The sequence below is a fragment of the Orbicella franksi genome, chromosome 15 (genome assembly GCF_964199315.1).
Source record: "Orbicella franksi chromosome 15, jaOrbFran1.1, whole genome shotgun sequence".
Lineage (NCBI taxonomy): Eukaryota > Metazoa > Cnidaria > Anthozoa > Scleractinia > Merulinidae > Orbicella > Orbicella franksi.
Window position 1 is genome coordinate 2,854,127 of NC_138159.1, and position 12,828 is coordinate 2,866,954.

Consider the following 12,828-nt stretch of genomic DNA (forward strand, 5'->3'; position numbering starts at 1 on the left):
TTGGTGGAAGGGGGTTGGTTGGTCAGACTCAAATGTTTCATAATAGGCCGTAGTCGTGTTCTCGGGATTGGACTGGAACTAGCTTGCAATGGAGGCTTAAGTGCGGGAGTCTTTTCAAAAGCAAATGACATTATGATCCTCCATTGCAAGGTAGTTCCAGTCCAATACCGACCTGTTAATTGCTCTCATCATTTGTACAGTTGATGAAGATGTGCAATAGATAAGTAAGTAAGTAACATCGTTCATTTAAACACGATGAAGATTCAAGTTTCCCCCTGAGGTCACTGTAATGAGTACTATCCACCAGGCAAAAGTTAATTAAGTTGATAAAGTTGACAAGCATGCCTTATTGTGAAGTTAGAATGTTATGAAGTTACACTGTGATGCCGATGTTATGCTTTCAGTCTTATGTCCATTACTTTCCCCTGTTAATAGTTCGGAATTCTTTTTCTACTTTAGTGTTTTTATGACTTTTGAGTTGGCAAATGTGTAAATAGTCACCCTATTAATATTTATAAGCATTTAAGACTTAGAGGAGTTTTGTCATTTAAAACAGTCGAACCTCTATCAAGCGGCCACCAATTAAATGGCCACCCCTATTAGGCGTCCCGATGAGGGCTTTCCTATTGTTTTTACCTCTATTACGTGGCCAGCCCCCTTTAAGTAGCCACTATCCATTTCCCCAAGGGAGCAGTGATGTGAAGACTGACCCTCCCTTGCTCAGAAAAGGGGACCACAGAGTGATGACCATAAAATGACCGTCATTCGGATGCTGGGTGAGAGAGGGTCAGCTGAAAAGTGTTATGCTCCAATGGGCCTTTCATTTCATCAAAACGTGGGGGACTGCCCTCTTTCAAAGAGGTCCCTCCACCACCCTTTTAGATCTACCACTGACCAATATGCAAGGATTTTTTTGCACCAGTATTACGTGTGTTCCACAGATTCAAGGGACAAAAGGAAATAGCCCAAGGTTTTGTAAGAACTACAGTCAAACCTGAATATAATGGTTACCCTTGGGAAATGCCAGGTGACCGTTAAATACAGGGTGACCGCTGTACACCGGTTTGCTTTAAACTCCCCTGGAAGTTAATAAATAGCATTTTTATGTGCAAATAATCACTCAATTTGCGTTTTATTAATAACGAGTAACAGCAACGAAATAAACACGACAAAAAAGGCCCATAAAATGTCCGTGGTGTACTTTTAGGGAGGTGCAGTAAGAGTCTACTGAAAGCTAATGAACAACGTTTTCAAGTGGAAAATTACTCACTTTACATTTATTGACAACAATTTGAGACAGATAAGTACAGTACAGTGTTATAATCAGGGGACTATGGCGAAAGTGAAAACAGTGTGGTACAGTTGTGTTGTTCCAGTTACAGTAGGCATTTTTCGGTCGTAGGCAATGACACGTATTAGTAGTTTTGTTCAGTACTAATATTTGTATTTTTGTGAGACCTCTGCCTTGGTGGCTGCGATTTAACGAGCTTAAGAATAAAGCTTGTCAGTATTCGTTAATCGTAACCCAATTTCGTGACCGTTATATACATGTAAAAGATATGAAATTGTGGATTCAGCGAGTCTAAAGAGTGACCGCGTCCGTTATATACAGGTGACCGCTATATGCAGGTCAACTTAACAGTAAATATAAGGGACGATTTTTGGGAAGTGTTCAGTGACCGTTATACACAGGGTGACCGCTATATACAGGTCCGTTATATACAGGTTTGACCGTATTTCAAGCTTTATATCATGTTATTTCCATTATCGATTGATGACCGTAAACAGGGTTATTCAGGCTAATTGCAGTGAAAGTCTGCACTCCGGTTAATGTTAGCCCGAACAACACTTGGTCTAAATAACGCTCCCTGGTTAGCCTGTGACGGTCAGCCCCCAATGATGGAAATGGTAACATGATTCAGTAAGAGGTCTACAGTCTGCATTTTACCCCTGGTCTGCAGTCTACAACCCACAGTCTGCATTTTATACTCACCCCTGGTGGACTGGTCTGCAGTCCGGGCAGTCTGCAGTGCAGGCCTGCACTCCGCAGTCCACAATCCTATTTTACACACCGTTTACACTTACCGGAATTAAAACGTAATTTTACCTCACATCCGCTGTTGACTTTTCTTTCAATCCAGGGTACGAGGGGCATTTGATGCATAAAAACACTCCAACCATGCAGACCTTCAACTTGTTTATCTTGTGGGCCTGTTTCTAGTAAACAAAGCTGTGTTTTTTATATATAACATAACCTTGCACTGCAAAGTGGTGCTTCGATGCGCAACACGGTCAAAGACTGGGTAGAAGGAAGGAAGTCTTCTTTGAGAATGCACTGCTCAGAATAACTCGATCTTCACATTCGCTTTCGACAACATATCTTCACCTTCTTCATTCTGGGATTTACAGATGAACTTTTCAAGCCTTCTGAATGTCTAAAACTTCCTGCAGTTATCAGAAACACTGCTACCGACAGAAACCGCCCGATTGCGTACATCTGATGATCCTGGAAGCTGATTTACACTTGCTTGTGTTAAAGCGAGGGAATCTGTTTGATGAGAACTGTGACGACGGTGTTCAATACTTCGGTAATTGTTGTGACTAAGATGATAACTTATAAGTTTCTTCGTGGTGTTCTGCTCAGGATGCATGGCAGATCTGCCGATGGTGTTTTTCCCTAAGCGATTTCGGCAAACTTTGATTGTTTTTCACTAGTGCCCGCCAAGGTTACCTGCTGGTAAGTCAAAAACGACTTCTATATAAATTTTTTTAAGGAAAAATCTCTAAACTTTTAGCTAATCGGAATTAAATTTACTTTTCTTACTGTTTTAATCGGCTTTCATTGTTTCAATGCCCTTGAATTTTCAGAACTGGGCTCTTCCTAATTTGCATAATCCGTAATCGGCCCGTGGGCGTTACGGCTACTTATTATATGGCTGTCTCACAAGGACTGGGAACTATCGAATTCACGAATTTGATTGGCTGAAATCGATATTGACCGCGGTCTAGATTTTCCCATCTAGACCGGCATCTACACCGGTTTCATTTTGCGTTGAAAAAGTAGCAAACTGAAATGCAAAAATGTTCACCGTTTTCTTTCATTTTCTTCTCAATCATTTATGGAAGTGCCAAAAAGCTTGATGACAAAAAAAAAAAAGTAAAGAGGACGAGCAAATTTCGGCAGGTTGAAGTTAAGCTCATCTCCGTTTTCAAGCAAAATGTCAGCAAACCAGTTACATTAAATGAATTAAAGTTTCTTTCTTTGCCATATAATAAACATCTTATTAACCGAGCTAAGTCGGTCTGTATAGGAGAATCTTGACCTCGGTCGTGTGTACAGACCTCACTGTGTTCGGTCTGTACTCACGACCTCGGTCAAGATTCTCCCATACAGACCTCCTGCTCGGTTAATAAGAGCTAAATAATGACCGCTCAGATCTCGCTCTTTGCCAATTAGAGCGCACGTTATATCGGCTACAAGCCAAAGCCATATAATAAATGTTTATAGTTCCCTACAAAATGATTTTCCTTATTCTCAACAGCAATGAGGTGTTAAGTTCTAGGGATACAGTAAACACCTGCATATAAGAACACATGGTTTTGGAGTTCAGGCTGATCTAGTTCGATCTTATTTATCGGATGCTTAATGAGAAATCAGCCTGAAGATGTTCTTAGAAATACTACACATAACATGTTATTACAGGTTTAGTTAGCACATTTATTTTAAATAAATAAGTAAGTAAGAAACCAAATCAGTAAATCAATCAATAAATAAAAAAAAAATCTGTCAGGTAGCAAACTAGTCAACATGAAGAGTGGAAATGGTCAGAAATGTAACATTAGTTTCAACATTTTTTCTTATTCCAACACCCTCTCCCTTATTATATAAGAGCATATTTATTTATCAGGTTGAACTGGTTCTTGTATATATGGTGCTTTATGGGCTAAATTTCAGCCTGATGTTCTTAATCCATTTTGTTCTTATATGTGGATGTTTACTGCAGTTGGAGAAAATTGATCTTCAAGAAACCGCAGAACACAAAACCATCAACTGATGTGGCGAAAAAGAAACCAATACAAACGAGGAAATATAGAATTAATTTTTTTTATTGGAACGTTTAACAAACAATAGGGTAATATAAAAATTTCTTTCAATTGACAGAATTAAATCTAAGTCCACAGATCTTTCAGCTCAGTAACTTTTGCAGGTAAGTCCAATTCCACATTAAATACCTTCCAATGATAGTCAATCAGAGAGGGAGAATTTTCTGAGCAATGTGATTCAAAACTGAGCAATAGCTTTAATCATGTTATTCTTACAACACTTGATGTGTCTGTTTATCAAATGAACTTAAGGCATTCTCGTTATCTATTAATATTACCATTGCACAATTTTGACATAAGGGACCGTTCATTTTTTATGAGGGAGGGGGGTCTGGTGGGATTTGGGAAGCACCATTTAAAAATCGCATGACCCCCCCTCAGCTTACCAATTTTTTCACATGGCCCCCCCTTTATAGCTTTCATTTTTTGGGATGACCCCCCCCCCAAAAAAAAAAAATTGAACAAACAATATTTAGATTTCAACTTTTTTAATATTTCTCTATTATCGCCCTACTTCACGCTATTGTGCTCACTATGAAGACAATATTTACAATCCCTATACGACAGAGAGCTGTTGTTAAAAAACAAATCAAAAGAAAGAGAAGTCAATTTCGGATCTCCTAGTTATGGCTCGCCCTGAGCGTGTGGCATTTGGCCTCTCATTGGCATCTTCCTCATCTGAATTGATGAATGCAAGAATGACGTCATTTGAGTCATCTTCTCCCCCAGAGTCAATGGCATCACTGTCATACTCATCATTGTCACTTTCATCCGTTTCACTGCTGTCAGCACTTGCCCTGTTGTCATTTTGTGTCAATGTCCTGGCATTTCTCAGTGTTGGCTGGCCAGCTCTGAGAGGCCTCTTCTGCTGCAAGCATGAATGTCTTACAATTGCCTTTACTTTCTAACTCTTGCTGCTTTTTAAATGCGCAAAATTCCAAAATGCGCAATAATGGCGAAAGCGACGAGTCGTTTATGAAAAGGTATACAGCTGAACGATCCAGGCAGTTTGACATCTTACAAGCAAAAGAAGCAATCTTTCTAAGTGCGGATGGCTGTTCAGAAAGGGCGGGTGAGTTTTCCGTGCCAGGGTACCAGTTGAAGCCCAGTGATGGAAGAAAACTGAACTTTTCCATCAAAGAGCTCAGAGCAATTGTGGAAAAGTTGAATGTCATATTGAAAGATGTAAAGGAACACGATTCCACACTCTTTCAGTCCAATGGGCTTGCTTTAAAGCAGGGCGAAGAATTTGCCCACAGTTTTAATGTAAAACAGATCAAATGTATAGAAGCTAAGTTGACAAAGGTCACGCAGGACATGGAAGCACTAGAAAATAAGAAGAGCAATTATAACAGCATATTCAAGGGCACACTCAAACAGCACATCAACAAAAGGAGAAGGAAAAAAGAAAACCGCAGAAAGTCAAATGAAAGAAAGAGGAAGCGGACTGAAAACAACGTCCAACGAGTTTATGGAATCTGTGTTGGAAACCTGCTAGGAAATGATCTTCCACAATGCCTTGTGTACCCTCCTAGAACGGCCGTCCCGGAAGAGTGTATTAAAGTTGAGGATGCTGCCACGTCGTTATTTAGAAGAGATGGGCCATACATTGCACAGCTCTTGGAAGGGAATTATTTCACCACAAACCTTGAGCAGGAAGTCAGAGATTATGTTTACACCTTCATGTACCCTGAAGAGTACACTCTGACGGAAAGCATTGCCGCTTCTTGCAGCATTGGTGAAACAGACTTCCATAGCAGCACAAGCGGCGACGAAGAACTCGATGACAGCGAAGATGAAGATGAGTGCCAGTGAAAGTTGCATTCGAAAATAACAGTGTTAAATACTTCTTTTCAGTAGCTACAAATGCTTTTTGTCGCCAAACGTTTTTTTAAAGCAGAAGGAAAGTTTGTAATAAATTTGTATCCTGCCCTCTATGTTTATTCTATAGCAATTTTTTTGATATTCAAACATTATGCCATTTTAAAGTTTTACTAAAATATTTCACGTGACCCCCCCTTTTTCCCTTATTTTTTTGGGATAGCCCCCCCTCGAAAGCCATTTTTTTTGGCATGGCCCCCCCCCAAATCCCACCAGCCCCCTCTACCTTATAAAAAATGAACGGTCCCTAAGTGTCCACTAAAATGCTTCAAAATGTCACAAAAACAAATATACATGTATTACTACATGTATTCTAAATTTGTCTACCTACCAGGGACAGATAGCCAGTAAAAATTCTGACTGACGCAATGTCCATGAAAACATTGTGACTGACGCAATGTTCATGAAAACATTGTGACTGATGCAATGTCTATGAAAACATTGTGACTGACGCAATGTCCATGAAAACAGTGTGACTGACGCAATGTCCAAACATTACGACCAATGCAATGTCCATGGTTAAGTTCTCTTCCTAGGTGTTTAGAGTGTTTATGATGTCTAAGAACAACAAAACCGAAAAAACATGACTGAGGTGAGTGCCTTGGTTTGCCTGCTACTAGCTACGACCATACCTGTAAGTGTTTGATTGCTATCTTAGGGAGGTATCTTTAAGTTTTGCAGTAGACTGCAACTGACTGTTTCAATGGGAAGACCTAACACATAAAGGACCCAAACCAAACTGGACATTTGGTTCTTTTTACATGAGGTATAGTCCTAACCCTGGTTCAGATCATTGTTTACTGCAAATACATACAAGAGTTCCTAAGGTGTCCAATGTAACTGTCACAAATTCACATTTTGGGTTTTTCATTTAACTGAACACAAGCCCCTGTTCGCAAAATAGATATGATTGAGCTAGTCTGCTCCAGGCTTTTGGTCAGTAACTAGGGACAACACAAAAAAAGAGCCTGTGCAAAGCTCAAGCGGGGGCTTTTTCTATTCCCCCCCCCCCCCCCTCAACCACCACCCAACCCCTGCTGGCTCTTTTTTGGCCTGCCCACTTTTTCACGTCACCTCTACTTACCAAAAGCCCTGAACAGCTTAATATCAAGCCATTATTGATAACAGCTATTGTTTATTGTTGCCCCAGGCTACACAATAAAAAGTAGGTCTGCAATGCGAACTTGTGTGGGATTTCAGTCAAATAAAAGTTGATGCTCTATGGATAAGTCAGAGAAATTGTAGCTTTACAGTGAATATTTATATATTTTGCGGTGTTGTAGTCATGAAAGTCAAGTAAAGATACCGTAGAGTCCTGATTATAAGATCCCAGGCTGCAGATGAAAAAACGGTTATAGGAGAAACATATTTGGACTTTCATTTCCAGGAAATTTGCTCCCTTAGGGATTAGTTACACAGAACTCTTTACCATGGTAAATGACCCTTTTACCAGTGAAGTATGACCAATATTTCCGGAGGTAAATTTCCTGTAGTTAATACCCATGGATACATCAAAAAGATCACATGCTGCGCCCTTGCCGTTTAATGTGGTCAGCTGCATTGGTGTTTGGATGTCTAAGGTATTACGAGCAAATCACATTTCACTGTTTGTCATTAATATGTAACTGAAAAGGAAAAATGTTTTTCCTCCATGTGCCATTTTTGTTACCTTGGCAAAATCCCATGTAACACATTTTTCAGGTTAGGCTTGTTGTTTGCAGCAGGGGCGAAAACAAATGACATCATTGAAAAGTAAGTGCACACGAGACGGTTTAGTTTTTGGTTGTGATTCTGGACCGTGCAATCAACAATAACGTGGCCTGTTTCGTCGGGATGCCAGATGACCTGCTACATAACTGGGACAATTAATGTTCCTGAACACAACTTTTGAATCACGTTGGCTTGGGGATGTTTACTGTGGGAACAGCTTTATTTCATTAACTACAATTGTCCTGGGATTTGTTGATTAGTTCCAGCGGAGACAAATAGATTAGTTAGCCTTAGCTCTTACGCAGACGTTCCACCTCCACCCCCTTCCCCCCCCCCCCCCGCCCCCCGCCCCCCTTCATGAAAAATTCGGCCTGTATCCAGTGGAAATTGTTCGGAAAAGTACTCTAAAGTCATAAGAGTAAGCCTGAACGAAGGAACGGCTATAGAAATGTTGTCTACTTTTATTCCTCAGCGGAAATATTAGAATCGGTCGCTGGTTGCACGGAGTTTGTTTACGGTAAATCATAGTTTATCAGTCGAGAGGACCTCAACTTGCTAACCATAAATACACAGGAAAATACCGGGCTTTGTCATTATTTTATATCTGTCCGTAAAACTTCGGTTGTTGATATAAATATGCTGATTTTAGCAGTAGACGGGAGTTGAAAGTAATGAAATCAATCAAGTGTAAATTTTGTTCCGACAGTTGCAACTGCGCGTCGCGACACGCACAATGTTTACCAGAATTCATTTTCCGCAGAAATTGTCGGGATTTTCAGCTGATCAAACGAATTTCAATGTGGCATAATTTAAATATGTAATCGCAGAATGTTCTGTTCGAGAACTGGAACATTGTATGATTGTTGTATGATAGATTGATTGTTCCTTATTCATCCAAGAATTTCGCGCATATACAGAAAGCAAATGTTTACCCACCTTATAATAAATGGCGCGTCAACAATAGTTACAGCAGCGAGTGTCTAAAAAACACTAAGACCTGAGGACTAAGACTCCCTCCGAATCTCAAAAACAAGTTAAAATTCGCCAAAAGACAACACCCGGTGAGAGTAATCACCCATCTAATGGCCGCCGCTCAGAAACGGGCGGAGTGTGGGGGTATTCAGCGGACACACTTTTATATAAAAATACGTTGTGTAAGTGATCCCGTAAAATTAAAGGACATTTCACTTGCACGTATGTTTTGCTAGTCTCATTTAAAAAATTAATTTTGTCTGGCTTCGCCAGAGACTGGTGTCGCTTCCCCTCAAGAAGACTGCCGTGCACATCAATTCGACTGAGTGTTTTGTTTCTTGAGATCGATGTTTGCGTTTATCCCTCTCTTCGTTGACTTTGTTCGTTATCTGACATTCTGGCACCACATGATTCAAATATAGATTCTAACGCATGAGGCTGTTGACTATTTTGCGGGCTGTATATGCCACTATGCTTTAGATCAGGCAAGATTTCATCAGTTGACGGTATTTAGTTAAATGTCCCACTAATGCGATCGCACTTCATATCGCACAACTTTTTTGCTACTGCGAGAAAGCTAATTTATGCAGCCTGCTCGATTCAGGCAGGCAGATTTCTTATTGGTTGAAAGTAACAATGTGAAGTCCACGTTCGGGGGAGGAGCGCGGGCTCCTTTCCCGAACAGCGGCTGGTAATCGAGCCTACTGTTGATCCGGTCGCGGAAAATCATCGTCTGTTCTGCTTTCATGTTCTACCTTGAGACAACTGGTTATCTGGTGATGACGTTTGTTGGTTCGTGCAGTCTTTTCACATTTTTGCCTGAGGCCCGGTGAGACTGCGGTAACCTCGTAATATTTTGTAACTAAAACATTGTTCCCGTATAATTTTGTGTCCAACGGTCGGTTTCAAGCGCGATCAGATTTTGCCGACCAGTTGTTTGAGGGTTTGGCAGCCAGAGAACTCTGAGGACTCCACTCATAAATTCAAAGGTTCAGGTAAGAACTACTTTGGAGTAGAACTAGCTGAATCAGCCTATATATTTAATATTCAGTGATAATGTTTAAGCAATGTGTGCGGGAAAAGCCGGCGCAGGTTTTCAAACTGTTTTCGCCACTGTATTGTATTTCAAACCCAACGGAAAGTGCAGCTTCAGTGAAGACAGTGAAAGCAAGAAAAGGCCTAATATGTCTCAGAACTTGGAAGGGTTTTCGAAATTGTCAGTGCATTCATCCACAGTGATCCTACTTCCAAGTGTAATTTCAATTCTGTAATTTTAACGACCAGTAAAATCCGATCCCGGTGCTGCAGTCGATGATGACCGCTTTTTAACGGAGTTTTACTAATATGCGAGCCAGCGAGCCATGCGAGTCACAGTGCGAGCCATGCGAGTCATGCGAGTCATGCGAGTCATGCGAGCCAGGGTGCGAGCCATGGAAAATGAAAAATAAAAAATAAATAAAATAAAAAATTAGTATAATAAAATGTATTATCGTTTGTCACACGATGTAGTCACTTTAGATGTAGATCGCGACGTTTCGACTGCTTACTGCTAGTCTTTGCTAATGGGACCAAAAGATTGTTTCGAATAATAGAAGGTTTAAAGAAATCGGGGCTCTAAAATTCTACTGTAATTTTTAAAATTGTAGGGAAATTGTGAACAAGCTGTGAGCTGCAGCAACAATAACAAGAACACAAAGAACAACAAAGCTCCACTACGTTCTAAAGACTACAGAGAAGGCGTGACTTCGATAGTGTTATGTAATCTATACAGTATTGATGTTATCTGAACCTTGATCATGCCAATGGGATAAATCGTTTTACTACCAACACGTACGTTCGATGGTGGTTTTCTTCGAAATTTGCACTCCTTTCAACAAATAATATTCAAGATCTTAAAAAAACTAACTAAATAAATAAATAACACAAAATAAATACAGTCACGCACTTAAATATATTTACGTTTTAGAATCATCTAAGAAATTAAAACCGTCGCTTCATGTGGCTATAAGTGTAACTCGTATCATGTATATATTAAAATACAGCGTTATTTATATATTTCTTATCAGATGTTTTGGTATGTAGTATCCCTCTTTATTTAATGTTTTTTTTCATGTTTAAACCGTGGCTCGCATGGCTCGCACCCTGGCTCGCATGACTCGTATGGCTCGCTGGCTCGCACATTAGGCAGACCCTTTTTAACGCGTCGAACGTTAAAACATGAGCTATTGAAACACATTTGCCGCGTCTTGGACAAACTGACGAGATATTGAAATGATTATCTTTTCCCGGTGTAAGAAAGTATTGTTTCCATCGGTTTCTTTACTGAAGTGCGATCGTGTTCTTTGTATAACTGAAGGCTGATTACCTATTGCTGCCTTTTGATATCGCCGAAAATTTGCCCTGAAAGAGCTGTTGACCAACACACCTGATTGATCTAGTTCAATGCTAATTGTACTGTACTTTGGGATTTAAAAAGGGAATACAAAGGCTTGCCATGTCAAAGGTGAGAAAAGACCAGAAGGCAGTCATGTCATTCCAGATTTCGTTCTTTCGGTATCGATAGCGCCAGGACAATAATGTGTAATTTAATTTCTTATGCGTTCCCATTTGCTAACGCGCGTGTTTTCCGCACGTTCAGTTTCTGTTAGAGAACAAGTTATTTTGCATGCCTATGTTGTTACCGGAAATGGAGACATTTCACCTTATTTTCCTTCTTTTTATGATGGCACAGACAGTGATTTTGTGGTTGAACAATTATTGCGCGGTTCAGTTCATGTAGCTAAGGCAAAGCGCGAAACATGGCACACACATTTCATTGAATTCTCTCATGAATGAGCTATTTTTGTGAACATAGTTCTTGATCTAGATCTTACAGTGAGGGGCCCGATAGTATCACCAATTTTGTATATTATTATGTGTCCGTGGCTGTATGCGTATTTGGATGCATGTGTGTGTGTGTGTGTGGACGTGGGGAGGACGCCGGTATAAGAGGGATTGTGCAGTATGTTACATTTTCTAAAAAATATCATTTTTCAGGTGTAAAATTAATTGCGTGAACTATAAGAAGCACAGCTAAAGATGCTGCAAACGTTACCCGATGTCATGGACTGGTACCCAAGAAAAGATGAGCAAATTTGTTGATGAAATCACGAGATTAAGTTTGTGAATCTTTTATGCTGATTGTCCAGTGTATATTTATGACATTACATTGATCTGATTGATACATTTTGTTAACGAGTTAACGAGGGTTGATGCTGTTAATAGCAATACTTTTACGGTGAACGGCCTTTAACATTCTAACAATGCCGGGGTCTTTGCTGCGAAACTTTGCACTTAACTGTGTGAAACTTTTACGGTGAACGGCCTGTAACATCCCAACAATGCCGGGGTCTTTGCTGCGAATGTTTGCACTTAACTGTGTGAAACTTTTACGGTGAACGGCCTGTAACATCCTTTTTTGTCTTTTTTTAATCACTAGTTCTAGTAACCGTAGTAAAAGTTTGTAGTAATTGTCCGCGATTAAAAAGTAGTGTAACGTAAGCGGTTTAAATAATACTGTTGTTCCGTCAAGCATTGTAATTAGAGCAAGTTGTAATTAGCGTAAGTAGCTGTATTGTTGTAGTTTTATACGTAGTTTTTTGTAATTAATAATGTAAGTATGCGTGCTGTAAAAAATAGATAATTAATAAAAAAAAATAATAAATAATTTTTCACCAAAAAAAGAAACATCCCAACAATGCCGGGGTCTTTGCTGCGAATGTTTGCATTTAACTGTGTGAAACTTTTACGGTGAACGGCCTGTAACATCCCAACAATGCCGGGGTCTTTGCTGCGAATGTTTGCACTTAACTGTGTGAAACTTTTACGGTGAACGGCCTATAACATCCCAACAATGCCGGGGTCTTTGCTGCGAAACTTTGCACTTAACTGTGTAAAACTTTTACGGTGAACGGCCTGTAACATCGCAACAATGCCGGGGTCTTTGCTGCGAAACTTTGCACTTTACTGTGTGAAACTTTTACGGTGAACGGCCTGTAACATCCCAACAATGCCGGGGTCTTTGCTGCGAATGTTTGCACTTAACTGTGTGAAACTTTTACGGTGAACGGCCTGTAACATCCCAACAATGCCGGGGTCTTTGCTGCGAATGTTTGCACTTAA

The 12,828-nt window shown here is 40.1% G+C and overlaps 1 long non-coding RNA gene across 1 annotated transcript; it reads left to right on the top strand.

Annotated features, from left to right (window-relative positions):
• Positions 1-9,385: 9,385 nt before the first annotated feature.
• Positions 9,386-12,318, top strand: LOC145469877 (uncharacterized). The gene is made up of 2 exons (XR_014042394.1): positions 9,386-9,662; positions 11,704-12,318. It is a non-coding gene; the product is annotated as an uncharacterized LOC145469877 (long non-coding RNA).
• The last annotated feature ends 510 nt before the right edge of the window (positions 12,319-12,828 follow it).